Source organism: Sinohyriopsis cumingii, unplaced genomic scaffold (assembly GCF_028554795.1).
Source record: "Sinohyriopsis cumingii isolate HCF-2022 unplaced genomic scaffold, ASM2855479v2 utg000379l, whole genome shotgun sequence".
Lineage (NCBI taxonomy): Eukaryota > Metazoa > Mollusca > Bivalvia > Unionida > Unionidae > Sinohyriopsis > Sinohyriopsis cumingii.
The window spans coordinates 2,445,001-2,463,379 of record NW_028315894.1 but is presented as its reverse complement, the minus strand read 5'-3'; the positions used below and the strand labels follow the sequence as shown (position 1 = coordinate 2,463,379).

At 34.0% G+C, this 18,379-nt stretch overlaps 1 protein-coding gene across 7 annotated transcripts in view; it reads left to right on the top strand.

Annotated features, from left to right (window-relative positions):
- Positions 1-10,250: 10,250 nt before the first annotated feature.
- The window catches only part of LOC149774226 (uncharacterized), a 91,976-nt gene continuing 83,847 nt past the window's right edge, over positions 10,251-18,379 (top strand). For 4 of the 7 annotated variants that reach the window (XM_089945674.1, XM_089945661.1, XM_089945672.1 and 1 more), the window contains exon 1: positions 15,894-16,034. The gene's annotated coding sequence lies outside the window, so the exon portion shown is untranslated. Of the gene's footprint in view, positions 10,391-15,893; positions 16,035-18,379 lie in introns of those variants that run through there. The other 3 variants (XM_089945666.1, XM_089945663.1, XM_089945665.1) reach the window with 2 other exon arrangements.

The following is an 18,379-nucleotide window of genomic DNA, read 5'->3' as shown; positions in this document are numbered from 1 at the left end:
ACATCATTCCGTTTTTTTCTTCAGGTCATACTATTTAATACCACATCATTTTTAATCTGAACGCATCATTTCATTTCTTAGGACAAATCATTTCATTGTATACTACATCATTTAATAAAAGTAATTTTGGCGATGACGGCTGCCTTTACAGCAGAAATTCAGTAAGCGAAGTGGAAGTAGTGGCAGATGGGTATTGAATTCAATAAGACTGAAGCCACTAAACAAAACAGCAAGTCCGAGTACTTAAACGTGGTGCAGCGTGAACCCTTTCGAGTACAAAGCCCAATAATGCATTGTCGCCATTGTATTCTGATGTTTATTTTTCGAGATCTTAAGACGAACTCGTCTGAGCTGACACATGCTTCTAAATTTACATTTCATTCCTTCAAATTTCCACCTAAGGTCACAAAGGTAATTAGTGCAGTATTTGCAGCAAACAAACATTTCCTCCCTAATTAATGTTAGTTCATGGTGCCATTAAAATAAAATTGAATTTATGAGACCCTATCATTTAACAGGATAGATTTAGGATATATACCTTACTATAAGTATTTCATCGAAACTATAGCATTTGTTGTATTTAAAAAAAATTGTTACTCACATAAAAGGCTTTAACTAAGTAGCGATCAGCACAAAGCTTCATTGCTACCGCTACCAATTCATTTTTTCACATCTTCATAAATTGTCATATTTTTATTTTTATAGGATATAAACAATAAATCGAAGGAAGTTTAATGAATTATTTGGATTTGTTTAAAAGAAGCGTATCTTACTATTTTATTGAAATTTAATAATAATAATAATAATAATAATAATAATAATAATAATAATATATTTGCTCTATCTAATATTTTGATTGTTTTTACGAGTCGAAACTTAAGCAATCATTGATTTAATAAACTTTCACCTGGTAATGGGCGGTTTAAATAGTATCTAACTAGCCTAAGCGCTTTCGACTCTTAATGAGTCTTTTCAAAGGCGAAAACAAAACATAGACATGACAAACAAATAAAACAGAAAATCCGTTGTCGTTGCAAAACTTTACATGACTATGACGTGTTGTGGATGCTGGAAGATATTTCATATTGACCTTGAAATTGATGAGCCACAGCGACATCTGCTATTTAATATAAATTTATGTATGCGCAAATTATATCCCGGATATTTTATTTTTATAGTTGTAATTATAGGCTATTGGGTGACTAATAAGCAAATTTAGAGAATTATTAAAAAAAAAACATGTCGGCTGCATATATATATATATATATATATATATATATATATATATATGATTCGTGTATGTGTGGTCATTTTAGGCGAACTAGGTTTGATTATTAATTTAATAATATAAGTATTCTGATATATATCGATTATAAAATTAATTATCTCCAGTTTGCAGAAATGACCTAGAAAATATTTTTGTTATGCTAAAGAGGGAATCTACTGCATAATGTTAAATTTATTTTTTTTTAAAACTTGCTTTCTCTTTCTCTGTTTGATTCGAAATGTCTTAACGCTTGAAATTAAGCATGTTTTTAGTCTAATAAGGCTGAAAATCGCATTTCAAGACGGCTAAACCTCAACATACGCAGGGATTTCCTCGTTAAAAAAATAGAGGTTGTCTATGCTAATATGACCACGTGACAAATCAAAGTAGTAATCTAAGGCGTACACGGCGTGAGGGTGGAAGTTGATGCTTTCACATTAATTTATGTGATAATAAAAGACTAAGTACAAACGGGATTAAATAGTTTTAACATATAATAACGTAAATCAAGTAAAATAGTTTTTATATGCAGTTTTAAATAGTTTTAAAAATTAGTGGATAAAGCAATTAATTTGTTGTGCAAATTGGGGTAATCTCGAATCTGAAGCTGAATGTTACCATTTTACCTGTATTAGAGATGCTAAAATGTGTTTTTCTACCTGGTTGCTATGGATGTTTCGGATGTTTAATGGTTGCCATGGAGGCTGTCAACAACAGGACGTGCGTAACATAATTATCGAATTTTTAACCAAACACAGTTATTTCTTTAGATGTCAATGTGTTTTTTCGATCAGAGTATTATGGGACCATACAAAGTAGTTCCAAAGTGACAGCCTAAATAATGAACCTGGCCATTCACTTTTTTTTACCTTTACCTTTGAGGTAGAGGATATGTCTATGAATACATGAAACATTATCAAATCTAGACAAACAGCAGACAATATCTGCATAAAAAAGATCTTCATTGATCCAAATATAATACCTGTACATGGACAGAGGCTGCTTATTTATAATTTCACTAGTTGTGATCTTAAGCTTGACACTGAATTCTTGGAGTTGGTGTCTCTGATTAAGAAAAATAACTTGTTATCGTTTCATTAAACATCTTCAGTAGTTTTAAAGGTATTCTTCAGAATATGCACAAAATCACATAATTACAATTTGCCTTGCCTTGCTGTGATCTTAACCTAATGTGATCATAACATTGTTGCTAACACTATGAAAGTTACAAAAAGTCAATAGGTAAAATTGTAGTGTTAAATAATACTAATTGTAATGGCTTTGAGTTACAGCCAGGAAATCACATTAAAGTAGCAGATTTCTGGCATCTTAACTTTGCAGGATGGATCTTGATGGTGGTACAGGATATACCATCCAAAATATTGCATTTTCATTACTGGAACAGCTTCCGAACAACAGCCAAACTATGAAATGTGGCTTTGCCCTTTCAAACTGGATCATAAAAGTGTGTTTTGTTACATGACCTTACGTCTTGATGCATGAATATTTTTTCTCACTATCCTTGTAGATGTGTAAGTTACAGACTAGACACAAAAATATATAATGTTGATGTATGAGCCACACATCGATGAAAATACCATGAAAATAACTTTACTTTCAGAAGTTATGATTTAAATACAACTATAATTAAAATAATTTCAGTGACTTTAGAGTTACAGTCATAATACAAAAAGTGAGTAAGCTTCACACATGACTTTGATATTTCTGATAAGACCATGCTATCGATACGCATGATATGTTCATGATACGTCATCAAGTTATGATCTACAGGGGGAAATTTAATTATATGATCTTTAACAAAAAGCTTCTGAGTTAAACATTGGACACACACAAAAATATATTGACCTGCAAATAAATGAGACCTGCACTTTCATTAGGTCCATGAAAATGCCAAGTGACAACATCTAACCATGATTTAAAATTATACCAAGTTTTACGTCTTATACTTTATTTAAATGCTTGCAAGTTACATCTCCAAACCAACATATTAATGTCCACCTCCGACCGTCAAATGGGAACAATGATGGCGGAAGATTTTATAACCTCGTCTTACGTGTAACTTTATGTAAAGGTTTAGTAAATGTAACCTTAATCTGTGACCTTAACCTTCAAGAACACACTCTTATAACATTCAAGAACACTCTAGTTCCGATGTGTACATTTACAAAACATCATCCAGGCAATAGGCTAGTTTTAGTAAACCTGCCAAGAATAATTGTTGGAAGATTTTGTACAAAATTCCACATGCATCCATACTTTATGACTTCACATGTTCATCAAGAAGCGAGTGGACAGTGTAACTTGTACAGTTTTCACACAGGATGAATGCTTGTGTAAACGTCAAAATAAATGTAATCGACAGTGAGACACAGGGATAAAAGTAAAAAGCATGAAATAGTATGACCCTCAGTGATAATTATGACAAGATTTCAAACAATATCAAAACATTGAGAAAAAATCTTTGATTGGTTAAGAAAGTAAACCTTTCATGAAACAACTTTTTATGAAATGTGCAACGCAAAACAATTTACATATACTTATATTTGAATATAATGATATAATTGAAAACAACACACATTACTATATCAGCAAGACTTTTATTTTAATTTTCAATACTAAGTATACTTTTATAACAACTATGAACAACATAAACTCTAGCGAAAACATTAAGTTCCATCTACCCTATTAATATGATTGTTCAATCATCTTTAAAGTTTTCATAAAATGTACACTTCCATTCATCTGTCATGACTGTAGAAGGAATGTTTGCGAGGTTTTATAATTGGAAGGAAAAGCTTTTAAAGTTTGTGGTTTTTATGTGAAACTGTCTATACGTGATTTGATTGTATTTATGATAGCCGAGTTCCTCATATTACTAAGTAGTAAAAGTCTACTAATGTTGGCAGACAAGAAAATTGTATTTCTTTCCTTCGGATAGTCAAACAAAACATCGCTTTCCTCTTACCAAGAACACAAACTGAAATGTATTTTGTAAACAGAAACTTAACCCATTCTTCGGAAACACTGTAAATAAAGTATAGATCTTATAAAGGTAAATATATGCATGGACTCATTCATCATATCAGTTACACTTCTGTCAGTATAAGCTATGTTCACAATGAATCTAACTAGACAAAATGGTTTAAGATTTTAAGATACGAGAATGACTGCCAGGCTTCTGCTATGCTGAGTTGAATGATTCTGTTAAATAATGGTTTTAAAGGTCCTGTTTGTGATGTGATATGTAACAGAAAAGATAACGAATAATAAAAATAATCACTAAACATTCGTGCAGTATCAGACTCTGCTGAATGCATATGCAGTCCATACCATGCTTACGAAGGAAATGCTGAGTAAAGCAACTGAATTGTGATTTAACAGTAATAGGTCTCTTAATAAAGGAATATTGCAAGCATTAGAAACCTTTCTGGTTATGTAGATAGCATGCACTGCAGCCAAAAGGATGACATTATATATTTATCTTCACGCTCCACATCAATTTCCAGTAAAGATATCTTTACCAATTATTTTGCTAGCGTATAGTCAATGTAAAGTATCATTGTGATTGAAATCAGCTGCATAAATGTAGTTGGTTAGATGCAGATATAGGCTACTCAAATTATGTTAAAATCCACTTAGGAAAGAAGTCCAAAACAGAGACAGAAACTGGAGATTGACAAAGGTCGTGAACGCCGACCTCCTTTTCACAAATAGTATTAACCAATCAGAATTTAGCACCTGCATCCTCAGGCAAGAAAGAATTTTCGACCAATCAAAATCAAGCATCACTCATTCTATGCTGAGACTGATGTAATCATATAAACATCAAGACCCAATTACATGAGACACGCTGAACGACTACAAATAAAATGCTAACTATACAAGGCAGACTTATGATGTACGTAGACAAGCCGTGTGATAATAATGTCAGATCAGTTAAAAATATATCTCTTGCAACATCCGTCGACAATGGATCGTAGCGGTACTACACAGCATGTGCTCCGCATGAATGAACGTTCAAATCACGTGTGCCGAAATAAGTCCACAGATTTTCGAATTAAAATTATGATATTTTAAGCTTAAAAAACACGTGCAACAAATATGGTCATTCATAAATGCATGCAATAGCTAACTTAATGATCATAAATGCAAGTTTTATTATGATGGTTCAGTGACTGAGAAATGTCATACTGTAAACATGCTAAAAAGTAACGAGGTGACTTAAGTCAGCTGAACCGGCATAACACTACATACATACATACATACATACATACATACATACATACATACATATTTTTCGTCCTTCTCGTTCGAAGATGATCATGACCTCACTAACTTGTTTTGTTTCTGTGAATACGTTAGTGGACGATGAGGTCCATTTCTGCTTCGAGCTGTATGTGGATCACTTGACAAGAGAAGCCGCAATGGTTTGCTTGATCAATAGAGGACAACCGGTGTAGATCTGAGATTTACGCTGCTCGCGCTTCTGCACCGCCTCTGCAATACTCCTTCGTTCAATGGCTGTATGAATGAGACTGTCACTGGTTGAGCGATCACATGAGAAATATTCCCAAGACTCATGAACAGTGTTGAAGCTGTTTCAATGATGATATGAAGCAATCTTTGTAGCGTTTCTTCTGACCACCCTGAGATCCCTTTCCCTCCTTAAGCTCGCCTTAGAATATCTTTTTAGTGCAGCTCTTATGACATCCTATCTGAACTGTGATTTTATCACTATTGTATAGATGTTTGGAATGCCTGTCCATGTGAGATCATCAGTATCTGAGACTCTGTCCTGCAAAAGTATCTATATCAGGTTCCTCAGGCAGACGGTTTGAAAATGGTTCAGCGTTTTGGCATGGCTTCTGTACACTGTCCGGATTTCGGAAGCATATTGCATTGTGGGCAACACATTGGCTGTATGGACCTTTCGTTTTTGTTTGTAAACTGATTACTCTGCGCTCCCACACATTCTGCATAGTCACACACTAGCTTTAACAGTTCTTGTGTTGGTTTCATCATCGGTGTGGACTGCACGTGTCAGTGTGCTGCCGAGATAGGTGAACTTGTCCACTGTTGGGAAGGTTTGTCCACCTTCTGTGATTGTATGTTATACATAATTTTCCCCTGGTACAAGTTTCTGCATCACCTCTGTCTTCTTGGTACAGATTGTAAAACGTAAAGTGTAGCAAGCTGAAGAACAAATGCCCATATTATGTTGCATGTCAGACTTAGATTTTGCATTTAAGAAACAGTCAGCATCAAACGAATACCACAACCAGTCATTTCTTGGAACTTCGTCTTCACCTAGTCTCCTGAAATTGAAAAACTTTGTCCGCTCGACGAATGTTGTGTACAGGCTCGAGTTCTATTCTTGGCTTTTCTCCTGGAGTTGAGGAACTGCAAACACTACGTCCGCGGTCCCTTGTCCTTTTATAAGTTACACAGACTCTCAGACAGGAGACCGTAATCAATGTGATGTCAAAGGCGCTTCAGCATAATTCTGGCCCAGATTTTGTGGGTTATTGACAGCAACGAGATGCCTCGATAGTTGTCGCTGGATTGTCTCTTGCCTCCTTGTACTCCTTGAGTATAGTTTCCTTAGACCATAATGACTTGGAGAGTTTCGTCAGTTTCTATGCCGTCTGAAAGCCTCCGGCTTTGTAGTCTTCTGCTGGTAATGCATCTGCTCCAGGTGCTTTACCATTTAACAGCAGGTCAATTACTATCACGGTTCCGGTTAGCGTTGGACAATCAACAAGTTATATGTTGATTTCCACTTGAGGCAGTCGATCAGTTGCTTTTGGGGCATATTTTTGCATTGTGGTTATTTGCTAGGCTGATGGTGGATATTGAACTTGAACACTATGAGCCTGTGGTCAGTCCATAATTCTGCACTTATCATGATCCTGCCTGTCTTTTCTTATAGCGATTTCAGAGTCAATAAAATGTTATTGGTTGGGGCCTGGGTGCACCCAAGACGTCTTGCTGCGATTTGACAGGCGGAAGATTTTATTGGTGATTAGAGGATTTCCTCATTTGAAAAAGTCCGTTGCAGTTGCATTTGCCAAAGGCATTCTTGCCAATGATACCTGACCATATCGGGTGATTTTTGCCAGATCTAGCATTGAAGTCACCAATGATGATGAAACATATCTGCCGTTGGTACATTTTCAATAATAGATTCCAGAGCTTCATAAAGTGTGTCCTTGACCTGATCTGGGTTGGTCATGGTGGGCATATAGGCACTGATGACAGTCGCATGCAATTCTCCAGAAAGTTTGAGTTGCATTTACATTGCGCTTGAGTTAAGTGAAGTAATGTTGCACAGAGTCGCCCTCACTCTCTGTTACATACGTACATACATACATGCATGCATGCATGCATGCATACATACATACATACATACATACATACATACATACATACATACAATGCAATTCATGGATTCGGTGCTCGATGACAACATAAACTGCTTGATTATATGAGCTAAGCTGCTTGGATTATTGAGTTAATGGAGATCTCACTCCATAACATTCTCGTTCGATAACGGAGTCGGCCAATAACAAATTCGGCCCATTACAGATTCGACCTATATTAATTTAATTAAGAAATTTCCTCATAACATAATCGGCTCACCTCTGACTCGGCCAACAACAAAGTTGGCCTTACCTTCGATGTTGTATGGCTTCCTTCGACCTGTTCGTATTGAACAATAACTAGTTAACAATGTTCGTTTTGGACCAAAGTGTGAAGTCCCTTTTGAGTTCCTTACTTTGGATCTTGAATGGCTTTGTAAGAGTGGCAAGGTTACAAAATTTTATACTAAACAAAGTTAAATGCCAAATAATTAGAAATGTTTACTTTGTCTCTTTGCTTATTTGTTTTTAAGGAAAAGATCTATTTAACTCGATTAACATAGCGGACTGAAAAGCTCAGAGACTTTTATACTTAAAATTTTTTGTTGTTACTTCGTTGTTGTTTATATCATAAAGTGATACTTATATTTCGACAGTAAATGTATTGACAGTCAACGATTGTTATTAAAACAGGGTATCGGGGCTAGTTTATTTTGAGATCTTCAAGTACTAAACATGCTACTTTGTCGAAATATATCCATATGCTTTTCTATCTCGTGTTTGGGAGAAATCAAATAATATAAAATGTAAACAATGTAGACGGGGACAATAAATAAATAAATAACCTTTCATCTTTTAACGGCATGTAGCTTTCTCACTCAGTTGTCTTGCATACCTCGTCTCTTTGGAAAGCATTTGTTTGTTTCTCATAAATGTGCGGAAGGAAAATACAGCATCAATGTGCCATTGAGATAAACTCATATATATCAACGGACGAGACCTCTCATCCAATGATAACGTTCTTGTGTTTAGAAGTGGAAAGCAGATTGAGTCAAACCATCAGAAACAGAAAAGTTCATATTGAGTCCACCGTCTGATAAAACTTTGCTCTGGCTCGCCATGAGTGATTAAGAAGGCTTATGCACATTCATAAAAAGGAAGGAAATCTGATCGCTGGCATTCACAAATGAAAAGAAGGGCGTAACGAAGTTTCTTCTACGGATTTAGACAGTGCTTACCTTAAAGTGTAAACAAATAATTTAGCCAAATGTGCAGTTTATGGAATAATTAAGTTATACCTATCTTAGGAAGCATGTAATTATAACATAAAAATTATACTTACTAATGAGGAAAAATCAATGCAAATTATTCATTTTGTGATGGACATTAAATGCATTGAGTTCTCAATGCAAGAGTCGCATTTTACATTTTTAGTTAGATATAAGGTTAGCATTTAACTTGTCCTACTATTGTCCTTTTCTTTACGACAATTGTATGCTGTTGATTTTTTTTCGTCTTCCTAATTACTTTTGCAAAAGAAACCAAATTTTGAAACATATTCAAATTTACCTTTCGATACATAAGCTATGTAAGCTTATGGCGTCATATATCATGTTAAGATTTATTACCAAGTTAGAAACAAATCTTTTGACATATTCCATTTATATTACCTGTCATATAAAACATAAGAACCTTTACGTTTAAATTGTTATTTCCTGACCTTTGAAACTCACAAATGATTATGTATCTCCTGCAAATTGTCTGTATGGGATTTAACCAAATAATCTTCTGAAATATATTATTTACTGACACAATTACTTATTTCGGATACCTTAAAAAGTCTCCTTTTGGTATTTAAGCCGTGTATTTGTTTGGTGTGAAAAGTTCGAAATAAATAAATAAGTATTGCTTAAGAGGAAAACAAAGCGTAACCCTAAATTCTCTTTAACATTTAATACAGTACTTTATTCATAATTTAGATACGTTGTAAATGCTTGTTTGATATTTCATACGCAGCTCTTATTATGATATCGAAATGATGTTTTCCATATAAAAGTGGTATTAATATTTTATATAAACCGTATTCGTCAGGCGGTATACAGTCCGGGAAGAATTGCTTTCAACTATAATTTAATAAATTACAATTACATTTGTATAATTAGAATGAATACATTTTGGACATTTTTCAAATATTTCTCATAATATTCGTTTCTGCACATTCCAACAAACGTTAAAGTGTCAGAGTAAAACACACATACATACATACATACATACATGTGTGTGTGTTTGTATCAAAGCTTAAAGTTATATTTTCAGGCAAAACACATTTAGATAATCAAGTTAGCTTTGATTTGAAATCAAATCTGCCGTAATCAGATTTATTTTATTTTCGTGCATTTTTTATGTGCGGATAATAAAAATTCTCTATGACAATTACTTGTGATAAATATACAGGTATAGTAGTATGCCAAAAATTAAACACGTACCGGTAGTAACCGTCACATGCATTATAGTCAGTACCCGGTATTACAGGCCTTGCTGTACGCTTAAGACGCGTTGTTCTTGCCTTGGGGTGATGCTGCTTTCCACGCATGCGTCAACAATTCAAATGTGAGGGCAACAGTATATGAATACTCCTGTTGTTTTGTTCTGACAGGATTTATTTAACAAAAATGGGTATTCTAACGGGTGTAATGTCATGGATCTACGGAAGATGGATTGTACTTACATCCTGCATACAAAGGTAAGTCAAAATAAATTTATTACTTAGTAGCTAGCGGTCCTATAATCAGCATGAATAGCAAAGCTGACGCTCCTGCTGACAGCTTACTATTGCACACGTTACAAACTATAAACTTCACTCAAGAGTTCAAACGTGTAATGAACGCTCGACAAGCCAACAATACTTAAACTATCATATTTCTTATTCTTTCAGTGCATGCCAGGAGTAGGGTGAATAAATAGGCCAATATAATATATGATACCGATAAGACTGCACTCCTTTTTATTTCTTATAATTTCGACTAGTCCGAATACATTATTAAATCTAAATATAGCCGGCTATATTGAAACTTACATTTAGGCTGATACACTTCATTAAATACACAAATCTGGCATTTAGCCCTTTGGACGTAATAATATCTGTATTAAGCAAAGAAAAATTTCCACTATAGTACTATAAGGCAAAGGCACACTTATATATGTAAACATAAAAGTTTATAACAGCGGAAATATAACAGTTTCCCAACGTTTCGAGCTTAACAAGCTCTTTGGAATGGGAAGAAAAACTTACATATACACATACAAAACAAACAATAGCCAAGAGAAACTCAATGTTTGCATGACTGGGGAAAAGGTACAAACAATTGATTAAAAATATAAAAAAGAAAAAAGAAAAAACTGAACGGTTTAAAAAGGGCTCAACTTCATGATGTCATCAGACCCAAAAAATTTTATAACAAAAGCAACTTAAGGATTATCGTGCTTAAATCACAGAGAACCAAAATGTTTTGACCAGATTCCAGGCTCAGGAACAGAAATCATGGGTGACAGTAACCCAGCTCTCTCCGCAAATTCCACAACAGGATCTATATCCCTATAAAGTATTAATAGAGGTGAGGAAGGGAATATCTAAAGAGAATGGTGCAACGTGAAAAGGAATAATAATAATAATAATAATAATAATAATGTCTGTAATGAGTTACGGAATATTTATTTAGCTAAATCGCTCTCTCTCTCTCTCTCTCTCTCTCTCTCTCTCTCTCTCTCTCTCTCATATATAGACCGCTCCGGTGGCCAAGTGGTTAGAGCGTCCGCACCTGATGCGGATGATCGCGGGTTTGAACCCCAGCTGTTTCATACCAAAGACTTATAAAAATGGCACTAACAGCTGACTCTCTAGGCGCTCACCATTAAGAGGTTAGTGTCAGGATAATGTGCCTCGGTGGGACATCATGCTTCGTGTCTGCGGCATGATGTCCCAGTGCTAGACATCACTATAAACTGCCACACTGCAGACGTCGTAGCGATATGACTGAAAAATTGTTAAAGCTACGTTAAAAAGCCAAATCACACACTCTCTCTCTCTCGCTCTCTCTCTCTCTCTCTCTCTCTCTCTCTCTCTCTCTCTATATATATATATATATATATATATATATAGAGAGAGAGAGAGAGAGAGACAGAGAGAGAGAGAGAGAGAGAGAGAGAGAAAATACAATTCAACGAAAAGCTCTCTCCCTAGTTCAGCGCGTGATCATTTCCTGCGTTCTTACAATATTTACCGAACTAATTATATGGAAGAATGGGAAGCGGCGTAGATGCGGATGAACATAAAGTAGAGTATATATGGGCTTGGCTTGGCAACAGAAGTAAAGCTAGAGTGAAAATAATTGGTGACAATTTATGCTTGTTGTAACTGAAAAAGTAGAGACAGTGTTTTACTCAATTAATCTCAGTCCTTTTACAGAGCCGAGTTTGGAAAACTTATAACTAAAATTAGCACCTGACTCATATGGTTTTTTTCTCACATAAGCTGTCACCAAGGATACGTCTATAACGATAAATGTGGTTTTGTTCATGAGCATTCAGATATTTAGCTTTTAATATCAGGGTTTACTATAGGAACTAAATTAGTCACACAGAGACTGACAGCCGTGTTGTGGTTCCAAATATGTATGCACAATTAAATTTACTATGAATGCAATAGCATAGTTCGGTTTTGGATAACAAGCAAAATGAATACATTTTCTGTACCTCAGAATGACTTTCAGTGGGATATTAAGCAGACTTTTAGATACGGCAACTATTGCCATAAAGGGGGTGGGGGGTGGGGGTGGGGGTGAAATGCAGTGTTAAAGAATGTGTAGATTTGACAATGCTAGGTGAAGTGTTTTGGACAGATAAAGTTTTTAACATTTACCATTTATAGAGTAACTATGGTCAGCAATGTGATGTTGCCTGGTAGTTTAAACAATTATGCTTCAGATGTGATCACTTAGGCCTCTAACACAATGCTTAATGGTGATCATGATTTTGTTTCCCACCAATTTCATTCAGTGAATGTTTGGGAACTTCAAATTTGTATATTAACTGGCTTATGCCTACCTTACTTTCGGTTTCAAATTATATGTGTTCTAAAGGAATTATAAGTACTTTCTGTCAGTTTAATCACCTTTTGTGAAGTAACACATGCACATGTGTATGGTCCAAACTGACCATTTACTAAGTTAGTGTGTAAGATGACAATGCTGATGATATATTCAAAGCTTAAATTGAATACCGATAAATGGTTATAGCAATCAAAGTAACTCAAGTAACTATTAATTGGACAGATTTATTTGAATATTTCTTTCTATTTTCTACAATGAAGCGCAAAACATTAAATGTTGCCAGAAATGCACCATTGCTATTGTTGGTGTGCCTAAATTTGAAATATAATTTAATATTCACTAACGTAATTCTTGACAAGCAGAATTATGGACACTGTTTATACATAGGTCTGTCAAGTAAATCAAGGATGGATATCGGTCTCCTGGAACTAGTGATATGGGAGAAGGGGTACCAGTCTAGAAATAGGTGAAGATAAAATACAGTGTATATTGGATTTACTGAGCAGGAATTGTTGAAGTTGAATGTAAAATGATAGTGAAAATAATCTTTTGCGAGTTTATCCTTACTGTAACTGAAGAAAAAGATAGAGACAGTGTTTCATTGATGGAAGTTTAGTCCTTTCCAGACTTCAGTTTGGGAAACTCATTACAGAAATTAGTGCAGTAAAGAAAGCACATATTTAAACACACGTAGATCCAGATAATGTGTTTTTTTCTAAATAGAAGCTGTCATCAAGGGTATATCTATATACTGATAAATATAGGCTTTTTCATGAACATTCAGAAATTTAAGGTTATTGCATTTTTACTATCATTGTGTTTGCATATGTTTACTATGGTAGTTGAATTAGTACCGTGAATTCTATACATATATATATATATATATATATATATATATATATATATATATATATATACCGAACGCTGTTACATGCCTACTTCAAATAATGAGTCCCACCAATGACCTTATCAGCATAAAACAAAAGGAAACCTGATCTGGACTATGGGGGATGAGCGAGATAATTATATGTATGCATTTTAATTCTATGCATGCATCTTCTATTATTATATAATGTATATTCTATCCTACGTTATTCTGTTTGTATTTTCTATTAGTTCTGTTTTGTATATTTTAATCTGCCAATAGTACTGAATTTATTAGGACTGATATAACAATACTGCAATTTTGTGTCTTCAGATTCCATGTGCATGGTTCTATTTGCAATTTTCATATTGCGCACATTAACATTCTGCAAATCTTCAAATCACTACACGTACTATTAAATATTCGTTTAATCTGAAACCGAAACGGACGAAATCTTAGAAGAAAGAATATATATATATATATATATATATATATATATATATATATATATATATATATATATATATATGTATGTATATACAGAGAGAGAGAGAGAGGGGGGGGGGATCTGTCTAAAAAGATTCAACTTCCTCTAGGGTTTCATGGTCGGAAAGCAAGAAACTTATCAGTCTGCTAAGATAAATAAATAAATAAATAAATAATGACAATCATTGTCCTTGTGTAAATACATGTATATTACATGTTTAGTGTGTTTTGTACTTAGCATTTTTATGTTCCTATTATTATTTTCAATAACGAAAACAACTGAATGAAATCTCTTATGTAGAGGAAATAAAGAAAGTCATAAAGAGGTTTATACATATTCGTTAGAAACAAGGAAATGTAACATGATAAAAGGGTATAGCGGATATATGCTCATGGCTTTTAAAAATGTCTTTATTTCTTTCAAATATATACAGATATGTTGGTAATACACGAAGTACACGGAATAAAGCTATACGTAACTTTGAACAAGTAATAGTAATTAGAAACATTAAATACATATTAATTACCTATGCCTTGACTTGTGCATTCACAGAAAATACGCTGACCTCATGCGGATTACATGAAGAGCTGATGTCAAGTTTATAGAGACAATGTTATACTGCTTTTTGTTTTCTTCTTCCTTATTATCTTTGCAAACGAAGCTAAATTTTAAAACGTTTTCAAAGGCATCGTTGATTCCATTGTACCATCTTTATTCAATATATAAGAGATGCAAGTTGATGATTTTTAGCATCATTTTAGGCCTTATTGACAAGTAGAAACAAATACTACCTGTCATGTCAAATATGAGAACCGTTTAGTTTTTAGACTGTTTTCTTGATATGTGAAACTCGCAACTGGGTATGCATATCCTATAATTTATGTTTATGGGGTGTGAACAAAATTATAAACCGATGTATATGTGCCAAAGAATTATAATAACTCTAAAAGATACAGTTATTGACTTCTCTTGTTATATTTATTATTATATGCACATGAGGCTGACAGCCTTCAAGATGCTCGAAGATGATGTTGAATTTTATTGATACAGGTATTCATTTCTGTTACATTTAAAACTCTCCTTTGGTATTGTAGCTATAAAATTGTTTGGTGTGAAAAGTTACTCAATAGTTCGAAATAAATCGACTTACATGCTGCATTTATTAATTGCAATGTTTCAGTGGTAAGAAGTAGTGGTCTGTGACAAGGCTAACCGTTAGAGAACACTGCTCTATACATACCTCTTTGAAAAGAAATGAATATGATATTCAAGCAGTTAGTTTAGACACAAATAACGTTAGCGTGTTGCCATATTAATTATTCAAATAAAGATTATCATTCTCAAGGTTGCGGCCTTTATATGTAGTGTTATTAGCAGGATTAATCTAAGCTGGTTCATGGGCTTATTGAGTCGTTAGGGTACAAGAAGTATCAGAAAGCCCAAATGAATAACATCGACAAACAGATTTGCGAGTATTCACAAAAGTATCTAAACGTTTGGCTTATATCTTTATTCTCACACATATATTGAAATACTTATCGTTATACTAACCGGTACACAACTTTCAAGCAACAGAACAGTTTTTGTTGTCCATTTTCCCTCCGGTGTCTTATATAAAATCTTAAAGCTTATATCCGACTTTAAGACCATATGTTTACTTGTCATATATACTATATGGCATGCCGCCATTTTAGATGGCTGATAATAGCTAACCGAAACTGGTCCGAACGGGATTGTTCCCGTTCTTTTTGTTCCACTCTCTACTGCATGTATATTATACCGCGTATTACTTAGAAATAAAACAACGTTAACATGAACATATCTTACGCGGAAATTCGGCATTATTGTTCTTTTGTAAACAACAACAACAGAAAGAAAAAGAAGTTATTTATAGTCGTCTGGAAAGGATAAAGCACGTTTATTGACGGTAAGCTTGCAGTTGCTTCGCTCAGTATCTTATCTTTTCTTTTTGTACTTGAATAATACATTTCCCTAAAGCTCAAGCTCTCTCTCTCTCTCTCTCTCTCTCTCTCTCGTAGGTTGGTCATCTTTCTGAGTTCCTTTCCGTATCAGCCGCAAAACAAGCTAAGAAGATATATTATACAAATGATGTATCCGACACAGAAAAATATGATGTGTATAAAAAATAAAAGTGGTTTTTACAGAGATAATGAGAGAGAGATGATGATGATGATGATGATGATGATGACGATATGATGATGTATTCAAGAAATGCTCTAACATATTGAAAACATGGCTTAGCTACAAAAATGAGGATACACTATTAAACTGAAATACAACCTCTAATTTGAACTTAGTTTATGGAATGTGAGAGGAAATTTGTTAATAACCAAAGAATATTGTTTAATAACAACAATCACATTATTAAGCATAAATGTACCAAAACGCGTAATCTTCCATCCAAAGCACATTATATTATGTTTTTATATTTGCAACTATAAGGATAGTATCGGTCTGGTATCAATGTTCTCAGAATCCTGGGAAGAGAAGAAGTCGTCGGACGGTCGAGTCCTGAGTTGGAAGATGACAGTTTTCAAAACACGCAAGAAATTTGGCTAACGTTCACACCAAAAAGACAATTAGGATCGATATTCTTATATTAAAAAGATCAATATTTTCAGACACAAATTAAAGTTACCCTAGTGAAGTTGCTGATTCGGTTCGTTGGCGTTAATTTACTCGCTTTCGGGGGCGCAAGCTCCCAGTCAAGAGATATAAAACTGTTGATGTACATGCGCGCCAGTATGAAAGAATATAGTTTAAAAGTCATGCTCATGTTTACATATATGGACTGGAATTTTAGATTATGGTAAACATTTGGATCAAATGTCTTAACTCCTCCAAATGTAAATAGATGCATATTTATAATTTAGTTTTGTTAGAATGTAAGATTAATGCAACTTCCAGGTCTATGCTCATGAAAATGAAATCGTGTTGTACGCAGAAGGCAAACTTTGATCATAGGGTATATTTATTGTGCTCCTAATAAGAAAAGTCTTTACAATTATTTGTCATCACGTCGACAAACATTAATACATTTTGGTTACGATTATTGATTACTATTACTCAGCTTCAATTGTATTTTTATATTTCGTTTTCGAGGAATAGTCTTTACTGCATAAGATCATTTTCTTAAGCGAAACGTTCAGAAATAATTTTTTGTACATTATGTTTCAACACTACATGGAAACATTACGCTCGAAACTATATTCATTTTTATCAGTAGGATTTTGGAAGAGTAGTTATTTCGCAATCTTTTCAACTGCAATGCCTTATACATGCTTCCTTGGTACATTCAGATTGTAATTGTAACTGTAAACAGGAACATATTTTGTAATTTGTATTTGTAAAAGTTAGCTTTATATGTTTCTTCATGTTAAAATCAACATAAGCTATATTAGGAAACGAAAATTCCGGAAAATGAAACAGGAAATTCCCAAATAACAACCGATGTTTCGAAACGTTTTATAGAAAAATACTTTAACGAAATCAGGAAAAAAGAAAAGTAGTTCTCTATTAAGAGATAGGTAACATTGAACTGATCATAGTATATGAAATAATTTCTCCTGACCACGCACTATCGTTCAGATGTAAGAAAACCATTTCTTAACAATGATTGCGAACATAAGCAAAGTATAAGTTGGAGGAAACCATAACTGCGGAACAACTAAAACTATTAGATTCACCCAATACTACTTCTTTCTTAAGTCACGTATATTTTTATGATCAGGTTTTGCGTGAGTTGAATTTACAAAAAGTGGGGGAGGGAGCGTTTTGTGCCGCTGAAGTGTGAGTTTAATCTTCTAAACTAAGATGCTGAAACCAGTTTGGTATTTAATAAAATGAAAATTGTCTTTGCCTACTTTAATACCGGATTTATTTCATCTTGAGATACCAAAAACGATTTTAAAGCCACAATATCACGTTTTATGCTTCGCCACTCGTTAAAATATTATATTTTGTGGCACCACACGATGAAATATATCCGATATTAACTTAGGAAATGAAATATCCTCTATATATTTGTGAGACTATAGCTATATATCTGCCTAAATGCAAAGCATCTGTTGTATTTGCAAAATATGAATTATACAATGACTGCGCAAATATGAAACTTATGGATAGAAAGTGTAACGCTTTCTTATGTCTCAAGTTGTTTCTATGCGATGCCTCCCATTTGCACATTTTAAGTAACTTGCGTGTGTATGTCAGGACAATCTTCCGGTAGCAGTGAAAAATGATCTTTATGAA